We start from the raw sequence: 14,733 nt of genomic DNA, 5'->3' as shown, positions 1-14,733 counted from the left end.
TGATTACTTAAATAGACCGATCACAATGCAAAATCTCAAAGTGGAAAGACCCAATTAAGCTTGACCGATTAACACCCCCTAGACAAGTGGGCAACTGTAAAAGGAGAAACTGGCAGTGTACCGAAGAGTTGCTGTTATATTGTACACCAGTAGAGACTTTTGATGATTTTTGAGCGAGGAAAACTCCTATAGGAAAAAAAATTTAGTGCCACAACTCGAAGAGGAAATTAAGGCTGGATGGCAAAGAATGTATAAGTGGAGACCACAACGATGGGCGTGCATGGCAGATGTCACATGTGGGGAATTTGCAACGGAACAAGAATCAATGTATGAAGACAGAACCAACAAATAGAAATAGCAGTATGGGTTGAAATGATTAGAGGAAGCAATGTGAATCCAAATGCTTAGAACAGCCACAAGGCAGAGACCCATGTTGATGGACGGACCAATATGTCGCATTTGGCTCACAGGGCCAATCACTTTTGGTGGAAGAGGATCATTAGCAAGTTATTATTAATCCCTGTCATAAAGCTTGGTTCCCTTTATTGTTAGCAAAATCAGAATCAGATTTCACTTATTTCTATATTTGCTGGCTAACACTAGTTTATGTGGTAAGTGTTTTTAGGTCAATTATATCTTCCTCGCCAATGCTAGATCCTGTATATGTCCACACATTTATTTTTCTTTGGATAAGGAAGAAAACAAAGAGAGAGAGAGAGAGAGAGAGAAATGGCATGTGAATATAGAACCACCAATCTACATATTTGGTCATAAATTTTGGCATTAATTTTCCTGGCCAAAACTTTAATAATGAATTATGAAACGTAAACATCATGAATGAGGACTATTAATTGATTGTGCATTCTTTCCATGAGGTGGCACAGGAGAATCGGATAGGATTCCTCTCCATAGAGTGTAAGGACCGGAGATCCTAGGACTGGGGTGACCTAGGAATGCGTGTTTGGGTCCTCCCACCCCTAGGATCACTCTCTAGTTCTTAGGCTCTATGGAGAGGAGCCGGATATCAGGAGAACCTGATCTACTCCTTACTTGAACTATTTCATATATATTTTTCTGGGGGAAGTGTTTTTTGTGGGGGAGTGTGGCTCTTTTGGAATACATGGGTCAATGGGAGCAAACACGAAAACATCAATAGGGATATCATACTGTATTTCATGGTATTGCCCAGTATTGATCAACGCTCTAACTCACAGATACTTGGGTGATAAGATTTCCACATCAGCATCACAATCTCACATGTGATATCAAGCTCCACAAGATTTCAGATTTTTTATTATCCTCTCTTCTGTAGTTGGAAACTTAGAAATTGTGTATTGTACTCTTGGAAGAATCAGATTGTAATCCGATCTTCCATAGGTAACTAAATCAATCTATTATCTCATGTACTGATGTATATATACTATTACGTAGTAAATGAAACACAAGAAATATTCTCACATTCAATATGGTATCAAGAGCCTAATAGGCCATCGCCCCTCCCTCTCTTTTTTTTTTTTTCTCTCCTCTCTTCCTCTATCTCATCACCATGTCGTAAGAACTTCCCACCATTGAAGCTTCTTCCCCTTCATCTATTCCCAAGTCCTCCCAACCTGCGATCATGGGTGCACATCACTTTGTCTCAATAAAACTCACGTCCAAGAATTTTCTATTTTGGAGTGCTCAAATACATCCATTTCTCAAGGGACAAAAATTGTTTGGCCATGTCGATGGCACTAAACCCAGACCCACAGATCTCCCTACTGCCTCTGAATGGGATGACCAAGACTCTTTTATAATGAGTCTTCTTATCTCTTCTTTATCCGATGAAGCTCTACCTCTCATCATCGACAAAGATACGAGCAAAGAAATCTGGGACTCTCTCTGCGCTGCCTATGGCTTTGCGTCGAATACCCGGATCATGCCACTCAATCTTGCACTTCAAGATCTCTCTCTGACGAGCTCGCTGCTGCTGGCCCCCCTCTGAAACAGACTGACCTCTATCTCAATATTCTCCATGCTCTCCGTAAAGATCTTCGTGACATAGTTCCAACCCTGCTCGCGCGTTCTGAACCACTAGCCTATTCTAATCTTCTTGGCGTGCGTCTCAGCCATGAGTTCATGAATCAGGCCTCTGCTCGCCCAACATCTGGCATTGATCCTCCACTATCCACGGATTCTCCTTCAGCAAACACCGCTCAGCGTGATACCTCTTCCACCTCTCCCTCCTCTCAATTTGGGAAAGGTGGACGTGGTGGTCACAGTGGACGTGGATGTGATGGTCGTGGTGGCCATTTTCACCAGTAAGGTACACATATGTGGTGCTCCATTTGCAATCGAACCAATCACAACACTAATACCTATTACTATCGTCGTCCCTCTTACCCTGGCTATCCCCCACCTCAACCCTACCATACCTTTAATCCCACCCCTCGGCCAGCTGCTCACTTCACCTCCAACCCACCCCTACTACCCACTCCCTCCTACCCACCATACTATCAACCATCCACCGCACTCACCTAGTACCCCGACACCGGTGCAACCCATCACGTGACTCCTGACATCAATTCTCTATCCTCTTATGATGGCTACAATAGAAATGATCAACTGTAAGTTAGTAACGGTAAGGGCCTCACCATATCCAGTATTGGTTCTTCTTCCTTACCCTCTCTCTCTTCTTCTCGTTCCTTTAATTTATGTGATGTACTGCATGTTCCCTCCATTACTAAACCCCTCCTTTCTGTTCAGTGCTTTGCTTATGACAATAATGTCTTTTTTGAGTTTCACCCCTCTCACTTCTTTGTGAAGGATCAGGTAACCAAGAGGATTCTTCTTTTAGGACCGAGTAGTGGCGGCCTTTACACTCTCTCTTCTCTGCCTTCTTTCCCTGTTGCTCACGTCGCTACACGCCCTTCTCTCCATGGTGGCATCAAAGACTTGGTCACCCTCATTCTGACCTTCTCAGATTCATGATTGGTGCTAATGACTTGCCGTGTCTCTCCACCAAGCTTCCCTCTGTGTGTCCCGCTTGCCAATTGGGCAAAGCTAGTAGATTATCTTTAAAGCAAACTTTCTCTTATAGTTTACTTCCTTTAGATTTGGTTCATAGTGATGTATGGGGACCATCTTCCACTTTATTTGTTGATAGTCACCGATATTTTTGTTATTTTTATTGATGACAACACTAGATTCATTTGGTTTTATCCTCTTAACTTAAAATCTGAAGTTTTCTCGGTTTTTTAACAATTTCAAGCGACGGTTGAAAGGCAATTTTCTAGAAAAATAAAGGCTATTCAAACTGATTGGAGTGAGGAATACCGCTCTCTCCCCCAATTTTTTCGATCCCTTGGCATTGCCCATCGCTTGTCTTGCTCTCACACTCATGAGCAGCAAGGTTTTGTTGAACGCCGACATAGACACATTGTTGAGACTGGCCTTACCATGCTTGCTCAAGCCTCCATTCCTCAATGCTTTTAGCATTTTGCCTTTGAATCTGTAGTATATCTCATTAATAGAATGCCAACCCGGGTTTCAAATAATGTTTCCCCCTTTCAATTGGTACATCACAGGACACCTAACTACTCTTTTCTTCGTGTTTTCGGTTGTCTATGCTTCCCTTATCTCCATCCTTATAATCACCATAAAATAGATTTTTGCTCTGTTCCATGTGTTTTTCTTGGTTATTCTCCTTCTCATGTAGGGTATAGGTGTCTCGATCTCTCTACCAATAGGACATACATCGCTCGTCACGATCGTTTTGACGAGAGTGTATTTCCCTTTGCTTCTCCACCTCCTGTGGTTCCCTCTCCCCTGGTCCCACCATCTTCTCTCTGGGCTTCTGCCCCCAATAAGGTTCCATTTCGTGGTAATCCCTTACCAACACCGCCCCCCTCTCTCCATTGCCTCTACCTCCTGTCACCCCCCATCTCCCCAAACCCCTTCATCTCACACTTCCTCCTCATTGCCCTCCCCTACCTCCACAACCCACACTCGACCACTAAGGGAACTCTATAATGCCCCAACACCAAATCCTTCCCTACCACCCTCTACCTCCATCGTCCCCAATCCTAACCTGGCCCCACCTTCCCTACCACCTGCTCCTCCAGCACGCCTTCACCCTATGCACCTGCGCTCTCACAAACAACCCCCTACCCCACATGCTTTGACCACTACCGCTCCTGCCATACCTGAACCAACTTGTTTCTCTGAAGCAAATAAGCACCCTCAATGGCGCCTTGCCATGGCTGAGGATTTTAATGCACTCGTAAAAAATGACACTTGGTCCCTCATCCCACGCCTGCCTCACATGAACCTTGTCGAATGCAAATGGGTATATCGCATTAAGCACAAAGCAGATGGGTCCTTGGAACGGTATAAGACTCGGTTAGTCGCAAAAGGGTTTCACCAGCAACATGGGATTGATTATACCGATACATTTAGCTTAGTGGTTAAGGCTAGGGGTGTCAATTCGTGGCCCAACCCAACGGAACATATCAGAATCTATCATTTATAGACTGGCCCGGCCTGGCCCGTTTATTTAACGTGTCGGGCTTGAGCCCGACCTATTTACAAATGGTTAGTCTTAGTCCTGATACTTGGACCTTCGGGCGTTCGACCAAGACAGACCAATTAATACCCGATCGAGATCGGTCTATTTTGCACTAGCCTGGCCCGACCCGATTGTAGGATACCTATTTTACCCCCATATAAAAGAGTTAAAAATAAAAAATTAACAAAGAAACCAAAAAGGCAAAACCCTAGTCCGTAGTCGGTCTCCTTCTTCAACCTTCCTCTTCGTTTGACACTGTGCCGCGCCTGCCATTGTGTTTCTCCATTGTCGTCAATTTTCCAGTCGCCAAGGCCAAACAATCTTCATTTCTATTTGTCCAATAGTCGACTGTTGTTGGCGGTTGTGTTTCACCATTGTCGCCAACTCCAAGCACTCTTTATATCAATTTGGCTGACTGTTATTACGCCGGTAGCGCCGCGGCTGTGTTTCTCCATTGGTGCCAAGCATTTCTTCACTGTCTGCAATGGGAAAAGTGAAACTTGGTTATTGCTACCTTTCTAGGTACGCTTTTACTTGGAACTTCCATTTTCATTACCCTGTTCCTTGATTTTGCTGTTTTTGTATCTATATAAAACCGACATTGCTTAAATGAAAAGATCGACTAACTACATCAATTCTGGAATGGTATTGGGTTCTCTTCTACATCTTTTTCTTTTCTGCTTCACCTTCGAAGCGTGGTTTCAATTTCATCCCCTACCATCTAAACAAAATTGAGGTGCTCAAGTTAAGCGATTCCAAACTAAACCTCTCTGGACCCAATCTTGATCTCTTGCCGCCGCCGCCTGTTGAGTCCTCTCCCATCATTTGGGGTTGTTCTCAAGGTGTATCTGCACCTATTGGTGGCGTCGAGAGTCGAGACTCGAGAGAGAGGGTTGTGGACTCCATCCAAGTGAAATAGGAAAAGGAGAAGAAGGGAAATGGAAGTTTTTCTGTCATGGTTTAATATTAAATTCCTCTTAAACTTCAGAAAGATAAACTTATACCAAACCTACCATTGAAACTGCCAACTAAATGATAAAATTATAAACCGATGCTCCTTGTGGCTGTATTCGAGTTCCAAAATAAGTATTATAATGATATAGTTACCAAGAAGGGCAGATAATATTTTACTATGTTAAAGACAAGCAGCATTATGGAGGATGTAGACCCATTCTTAAAACTTGACTAGTGAAGCATAAGGTAGTACCTGGCAACCAAGAACACGATGCAGAGGCTGTTGCAACGCTGTCAATTGTTCAAGCAATTCGATAGTGTTCAATTGGATAGGTTTTTTGGTTTAACAAACCATAATTATACCATTTATTTGCCATGATTTAAAATGCTATAAAGGAAGAGTTAGCCTTTGAGGAATGGTCAATTGGACATGGTTATTTTGGGATTCTCATCACTTCTCATAAAGAGCACAACACTGCCACTCGAATCAATCGTCAACCCGCCCACTTCACTCTGGGGTTTCAAACATCATCCGTCACAGCATCGTTGCTTAGTCATTATAAAGAAGGTCCATTTAAAAACTGGTTATACCCGTTTAACATTAAACATATCCGTGGCCTCATTAAGGCCCGACTAAAACCCGATTAAGGCTTGATTTTAGTAGCCCAATTATAGGCCGAGACCGACCGACCGAATATAAAGTGTACCATGCCCTCACTAACTAAGCCCGATTAGTTAAATAGGCAGACACAGTGCAACCTTTAAAAGTCTTCAAGCCAGATTAAGCCAGACCAAAATCGGACCGGCCCGACCGATTGACACCCCTAGTTAAGGCTACCACTGTTTGTTCCATACTTGCTATAGCTGTCTCTCAAGGCTGGTCACTCCACCAACTTGATGTCCATAATGCATTCCTGCATGGTCGCCTCACAGAAGAGGTGTTTATGACTCACCCCCAAGGTTTTGCAGACCCCAATCGGCCCAATCATGGGTGCCGCCTACATAGGTCCTTCTATGGCCTCAAATAGGCCCCTCGAGCGTGGTTTCATAGGCTCTCCATGTTCCTCCTTCATTTGGGTTTTGTTGCATCACGGAATGATCCATATTTATTCATTTATAAGTCTAATGGCCATCTCCTGTATCTTTTGGTTTATGTTGATGACATACTTGTCATAGGCAATTCGTCAGCACAGGTCACTGCTCTAATTACGAAACTTGCGGCTGAATTTTCTATCAAAGACCTTGGCCCCGTGGGTTTCTTTTTGGGTATTGAAGCAGTACCACAACCCAATGTTATTCTTCTCTGTCAGTCTAGGTATATCCATGACCTACTGGCACACTCAGGCATGACTGATTGCAAACTATTAGCACTCCTATGGCTGTGACAGAACTGACATCACCTTCAGGGGGTGCTCCCTTTGATGATCCAACTCGCTATCGCTCCATTGTGGGTGCCTTACAGTATGTGATCCTTACCCGTCCAGATGTGGCTTTCGCTGTGAATAGGACGTGCCAACATATGCATGCCCAAACTATGGATCATTGGAGTCATGTCAAGCGCATTCTCTGATATCTCAAGCAGAGCGCTCCTCCAAGGCCACACTCTAGGCCTTCTCAGATGCAGATTGGGCTAGTAACATTTCTGATCGTTAGTCCACTGGTGCTTACGCCATCTACCTTGGGCCAAACTGATCTCCTGGTCCTCTCACAAACATAAAACTATGGCTCGTTCCTTAATTAAAGCTGAGTACAAAGCATTAGCAGATGCCTCTGCCGAACCCATGTGGTTGGAATCTCTATTTCAGGAATTGTGCTTTCCTATTCAAGGCCCCCCAATCCTGTGGTGTGATAATATAGGTGCCACATATTTATTGGTCAATCCGGTGCTCCATGCTCGCACCAAACATGTAGAGATTGATTTCCACTTCGTTCGTGAGCGTGTGGCCAATCGTCAACTGACTGTGTAATTTATCTCCATAACTGATCAGCTCACTGATGCTCTCACTAAACCTCTTGCCACCATCTGATTCCAGTTCCTGAGGGACAAGTTGAAGGTTCGATCTCCTCCGCCTACAACTTGAGGGGGTATATTGCCCAGTATTGATCAACGCTCCAGCTCACAGATACTTGGGTGATAAGATTTTCACATCAGCATCACAATCTCACATGTGATATCAAGCTCCACAAGATCTCAAATTTCTTATTATCCTATCTTCTGTAGTTGGAAACTTATAAATTGTGTATTGTTACTCTTGGAATAATCAGATTGTAATATGATCTTCCATAGGTAATTAAATCAATCTATTATTTCATGTACTCATGTATATATACTATTACCTAGTAAATGAAACACAAGAAATATTCTCACATTCAATACATGGAAGGGGGTTGATCATTTCGCCCCCATATGTCTATCCTTGAAGAGGGTAGGGGAAGGTCACAACAATGGCAGCTAAGCACCCAGCTGCATTTATGTGGGGAGGCATCTGGAATGTGTTGATTCAAGCCATATGTTTCTCGCACCAGGCTTCTTTCCCCGTTTGCAGGTAATAGCCTTCTTCTCCCCTCCCCCACCCTTCTCCCCTCTGGCGTTCACAAATTTCAATTAGGAATTTGTTGAGCCACAAAAGAACAAAATTGTAAGGTTGCTGCTATATGGGATGATAGATTTCTGTTTCTTTTTCATTAAATCACTTTTGAAAATATATTACATTTCAAGTTGCTTATCTTCAACCTTCATATTGGGTGCATATCTTGGTCAAAAGTTTAATTGAAGGTTAATTCATGTTCCCATGAGACTCTCCTTGAGAACTTCTATGAGTCAGTGGTGTATTCATAGATTGGGAGGGAAGAACAGAGACTATTCCAGGTTTTTCTGAAAAATATGTTTCTTTATTTTATAGAGGACACTATCAGAGAAAGAAATAATAGGAGAGGAGAGAAGAGAAGAGAAGAAAAGGAAGAGAAGTGGGAGGGGAGTTGCAGGTGTTTTACTTACCTCGGATCCTCTGATGAGAGAGAAGCCGAGAACCTGAGAACTTGCTGCTTGTAACGATTTTGGCTTTAGTATGTAGGGTTCCTTTATTGATTTGAGGATACTATTTAGACAAAAGAGATTGGGGTAAAATGTCATTTGACATGTAACTCTAACAGTGTTAACATAGAGGGGACGAAAGTAATTTTAAACTTCGTAGGGAAGGAGAGTGTAATAAATGGAAACTCCAGTGGAGGGGAGTGAAATTCACTCAAAATATATTAAGTCACGGAAGGCAAAAAATTGCTTACAATTATTAGAATATCCTTCGAAAGGTGGAATTCCAAAACCCCTGACGTAGGTGGGAAACTACCGTTTAAAGATGGCATGAGAAACAACATTCTCAAATCTACCTATATGAAAAAAAAGAGGAAAACTCAAAACAACTCTGTAGAAGATGAACATCCACAACAGTAGTAGCTATTTCTGATGGAGGCTAGAAAGAAATGTTAGAGATGCACCAAATCAGAACCTGACAATCTGAATGAACCGTAACACGGTTCAAGCCAACTTTCAAAGTAGACTTAAGACCAAGTCTGAGACTAAGAGTTTCACCCACTAAAGCAGTGTTGGGGAAAAGATGTTCTAAGGCAACCATGATGAGCTTCTTACCAGCATCCAAAGCAAAACAATTAATACCCATAGCCTTTGGGCTCTCCGACAAAGCAACATTAGAAAAAATGAGGGAGGACTCCATTGGAACAACCGTGAAAAGTAATTATTGTATTGCGATGAAATTAGTTTATTCATTTAATTTACATATAATGGTGGTTCAAAATATCGCTGTGAAAAGTAATTATTGCATTTTTTTTTTTTTTTTTTTGTATAAATTATTGTATTTTATTATTACAATTTATTTATTTCCCCACCTTTAGGCCCCGTTTGTTTAGCGGGGTGCTTGGGGTGGGATTTTAGTGGGAGTGGGACCCACATGGAGATGGGGTGAGAGTTTTTAACCGACAGGAATGGAAAAGTTTTACTGTCCCTTAATTTTACCATTCCACAACTGTTTGGTTGATAAGGAGAGAGAGAGAGAGGGAGAGAGATAAAGGAGAAAGAAGATTTCATGACTTCCATTTACCTGGGAGCTCCAACGTCCAAGCTTCAAAGGGGAAACAATGAGTGGATTTCAAACTCAGAGGGTAATATTCTCCATCTTCTTCTTCTCCTCCTCTTCTTCTTCTTCAATCCCCAATTTTTGTAAGTTTGCATCATAACCGCAGCCCCATGCATCTCTTTCTCCTCTTCTTCTTCTTGTTCGATTTCCCCATTTTTTTTTTAATGCTTGCAACCCAGGCGTCGAGTGATGAGGTTCTTTATTTCCCTTCTTTTTTCTGTTTGATCTTGTAATCTCCTTCTCTCCTCTTCTTCTTCTTGTCTAATGTCCCTTTTTTCTCTCTCTTTATTTCTGTGGTATGTAGCATCTTCTTCTTCTTTGATTCTTTTTTTTTTTTTCTATGCTTGCAGCCCTGGCGGAATAGTGATGGTGCAGCGGCTGGGCACACCGATGGTGGTGGCGGAGATTGAAGCCATGGGACAGACCGATGGCCGTGGCGAAGCTTGAAGCATAGTGTTCTCTCGTGCCATCTCCAACAGCTTTCCCTGCAAAGTCCCACCAATTTGGTAGGACTTTGTGAGGGTTGGGGTGGGAGAATTGTACATCCACGTCGGCCGACAAAGAAGTACACAAATATTTTTGTTGTCTTTTGAAAACCCCACCCCTGATGACCAAACAACTTCAAAAGCCATGGGGTGGTATAGTTCATACAACTACCCCACCCCTTAAATCCCACCACATTTAACTCCCCGCTAAACAAACGGGGCCTTAAAGGAACTACCATGAAATGCAAATGTTTAAATAATAAAAAAAAGAAAACCCGGCAACCCACCCCTACTAGCTTCCATAGGGGAAGGTTTGTTTCTGGCATCACTCGTCCCATCCCCTGCTAACGCCTGCACTCCTAGCCACTAACACCCATGGCCCGGCCCATGCAAGCATTAGTGAAAACTTAATTATATTTTGAATTAATTTTTTTTTTCTAGTGTGGAATGTTATTTTATAGGGTGAAGCTTTGTTTGATGCCACTCAATAAAGCATTTCTTCTACCAAAAAAAAAATGATTTGTCATGCAAATATCTTTCTTGTGGCATTTTAGTTGGGGGCTTAAATTTCATCCACCTATTGTCCATTAAAAAAAATCAATAAGTTTCAACCTTTCTAATTTTATTGCAACTTTGGTTTAAAATAGTGGAAATAGGAACTAAAGCTAATCCAAGTGGGGAACTTTCCATTCAATGGTTGGTTTGACCAAAGAGGCATCCATCATTTCATGTGGCTAAAAATGTTGATTCTAAACAAAAAGTTTCGCCCGAATTAAATATAATAAATAATATTTTTATAAGATAGCAGGCCGCCCCCGCCCTTGGCCACACCCCACCCCACCCCACCCCACCCCACCCCACCCCACCCCTTGCCCAAACCTAATGCACCTCTACCTCTCGCCCTTGTAACACCCCGCCTAGCCACCCCACTCCACCCCCTGCACCTACGCACCTAATAGCAGGCAGTCACCGCCCCTTCCTGTGCCCTAACCAAACTACCGCACCCACTACCTAGACCTTGCGTGCAACCCCTGCCCATCCCTTGCTACGACTAAACCAACCCTCTCCCATAGCCCAACCCATTCCCTCTCTCGCAAAATGTTAAATAAAACGAAACAAAACAAAGCAGAGGCTCACAGTGTGCCTTCATTTTTTTCTTCTTTTGGATAGATAAGTATGATGTATTAAAGAAAAAAGAGAAAATAATACACATGAAGACAACCCCTAAGAACAGCTTCTTAGACATAAAAGAGGAAGAGGTCCCAAACCAGGTAGGACATGCTCTACCAAATAAGGCAAATACACCTAAAAACATCAATCAATTCCCAATTATAGCCATCTTGCTAGTATCTTCCTAATCAGCATCCTTTTTTACCTGAGTTCAAATTGTCTGTAACGAGCAGTGAGGTATAGTGAGCATCTAATGGCTGGGAGAGTCCAACTATGTACCCCAGCTGCCCCAGCTCTTGGATGTTCATTGTACCTCACTGCATATGATTTTAGTGCTTTTCACCGTCCCATATCCCGGGTTACTTTTACAAGCAACATCCACAGCTCTTGGATGTTCACTGTCTAATCTCATGACTAAAATATGACATGACGTTGACCACATATGGATATTCATTGCATGACATGCTATAGATTTTGGCATTTCTCAATCCTCCCTCAGCCCTCCATACACAAAGAGAGAGGTTGGATCAGCTGAAAGGTTGGACTTAGGAATTTGTATCACAACACCGTCTCTCTTATTAATGGAAAAAAGTTCTTCATAGAATATCTATGGATGTGTCTATTCAGTTGGACCAATGTGGATTGGTGATATGATAATTCTGATCATATTTGATTATTTATCTAGAGAATGGTTTGAAATGATGACTTGCCAAATTCATTCTTGGGGTCTCTCATTGTCATGTATCATATTGATAGTCTTAAGTATTATTTTTTAATCTTTTGGTGGTCCTAGAGGTTCCCGATGCTGAAAAGGAAAGGGGGTTATAGAGGATAATAATGTCTAAACTCGAACCTACAATCACTAGGTTACAATGAAACAATCTTATATGTGGGATGCCTATTCAGAAAAACTGATCATGAAAACCAACTATTTTGAAACCTTGATAGCACACAGCCACACATGGGTATAGCAGCATAAACAAGGATTCTCTGCCCTGTATTTATGGCAACCAAGTTATATTAATAATGAGAGATTCTCTATCCATAACCTAACAATAGAAACTTTGTGTAATTTGATCTCCATAGTTTGCGGTAATAATCTAATCTGAGGATCATCACAGGGAATTTTCTCAATTTTTAATTCGTGATTGATTTCTATAAACAAAACACACGTGAAAATTATTGGAGGTAGTGTACTAGTTAACTGGTCCAGTAAGGGACATGCCTACGGTAAATCAGGGAAATCTTGGCTCGAACGATTTGGATGGTGCGAAAACGATAGGAATCCAGCAATCACTTTATGGGATGAAAAGAAAGAGAAAAGAAAGAGAAAGGAAGACAAAGAAAGATAAGATTCCCCGTCAAAGGCAAGTTTGACTGAAAGACTACAAAAGTTTTGCTGGGTAATTTGCATTTTGATAAGAGCCTGTCTCTTTTTTTTTTTTTTTTCTTTCTCTATCTTGCTTTGCTACTCCCGATACACAGTTGTTGGTTTCTGTGGCTTTTAGTGGAATTATATTTAAACATTCTAAGGTCCATACAATTGTGCTTTAAGTTGATGTTTCAGTGGATAAGATAGTAATGCTTATTTTGTAATTATCATTTGAGAATGAGAACCCTATCGTTTAGCATAAGAAACACCAAACGCATGAGCTAATGAGAGGATGTGCGAGAATATTTTCAGAACACACCAAGGAATAGCAGTCTTTTCACTTTTGCCTCAGTCTAAACGTTTTCTATGCCAGGTTGGTAAGGTCTTTTTCCTTCTATCATATATGTATTATGCATATCTCAGCCTCGGCAGCCATAATCATGGCTTGATCTCAACTGCTCCCACACTTATTGAATATCTTATTTCTTCTCATACTTGTATTCTATTATTGTAAAAAGCAACTTTAGTTCATTTGGGAGCACATATATTTTGATCCTAACGCAACTTTAGTTCATTTGAGGGCACAATAATTTTGATCCTACTTTAGTGTTCAATGAAAGATCGAGTCTCCTATTGCAACCCATCAATAAAAACTCAAAGTCAATTAAACCTTATCCCAGATTCCCAACTACTTTGGGTTATGTACATAAATTATGTTTGTGGTGTGAAATAAAGTGGCTTATTTTGTCAGTGGATTTATTTTAGTGGAGACTGAATCTCTAACATGATTTATTGTCCACTTCAAATAAGATTTTGAGTTGTCCAAAAATAAAATAAAAATAAAAATAGGCCCCATGCATATTCTTTCCCCTGCACGTACTTTCAGCTAAACGTATGCTTCAAATGCCATCATTTGTCCCCATTTATTATTTTTATATTTATAAATAAATATTTAAGGAAATAAAAGGGACAAATGTAATATTTTGAAGCGTAAGTTCAGGTGAACTTACGTACAAGGGATCTCAACTCCATTTATTCTAATACCAATCTAGCTGGAACTGATTAGATTGGCCTGACTTTAGAAAAGCGAATCAAGTAGTCAGTTAGAATCGTTCGAAATCAAGATAAATATCAACCAATTAGATGGGTTTGAATTAGACAATCTTGAATCATATATGAACTTCGTAATATTATGAAACAAAAAAAAACCACACAAAACCATTTCAAAGATGAGTTTCCATCACCCATGATGAAAGAGGGATTTTTTCGCCATAGTCATTTTAAGAAAAAAGTAATTTTAATTTCATAAATAAGAGGTAAGAATATAATAATGACATAAGACTCCAATTTAAGTGTCACATCACTAGTCAAAGAAATTATTCTTCATCAAAGAAAACTTGGTAAGCTAGTCATGCTACACCAAGTGCGATCGATTGACCAGGTTAACCCATTGACCCTTCTGATTTGGGCCTTCTAAGTCCTAACTCCTTCCACCAAACTGCAACCTGGCTATTCGAGCTATCGGCCAAATTAATTGAGAATCACACACTGACGCCTTGTGAAACTTGAACTAACCTAGAACCTTGTAATGCGCAGCCAAACAAAATTGGGTAACTCTACCCTCGTGTCATTTTAAGCAATGGTTAGAGTAAGAGTGTTAAACGGTGCGATGGTTTGATTCGGTTTGATATATGATGTTAGAGGTAAAAATTGAAATCAAATTTCGAATCATCAATTTATTTAACGTTTATACAGTTTCTACGATGGTTCCATAAAACATGACGCACCCCAAAAATTTTTTTCATAAGAATAATCATTAAGAAATTATTTTAATATAAATTTAGGAAAAATGTTGGGTATGCCATTGGTATACCTAGATTTGTGTCAATCTCTCTGCTTTCCCTTTTGAAAAAGTCTCTTATGCCCTCCATCCCACCCCTCCATTTAATTGAGCTGCTAGCTTAAAGAAAGCCGGTGGTGTACCTAACCTTTCCCCATAAATTTATTCTCATATAAAAGAGTATAAGAAAAAACTAACATAAATTTACTCTATCT

Source organism: Macadamia integrifolia, chromosome 9 (assembly GCF_013358625.1).
Source record: "Macadamia integrifolia cultivar HAES 741 chromosome 9, SCU_Mint_v3, whole genome shotgun sequence".
NCBI lineage: Eukaryota > Viridiplantae > Streptophyta > Magnoliopsida > Proteales > Proteaceae > Macadamia > Macadamia integrifolia.
This window is presented reverse-complemented; position numbering follows the sequence as displayed.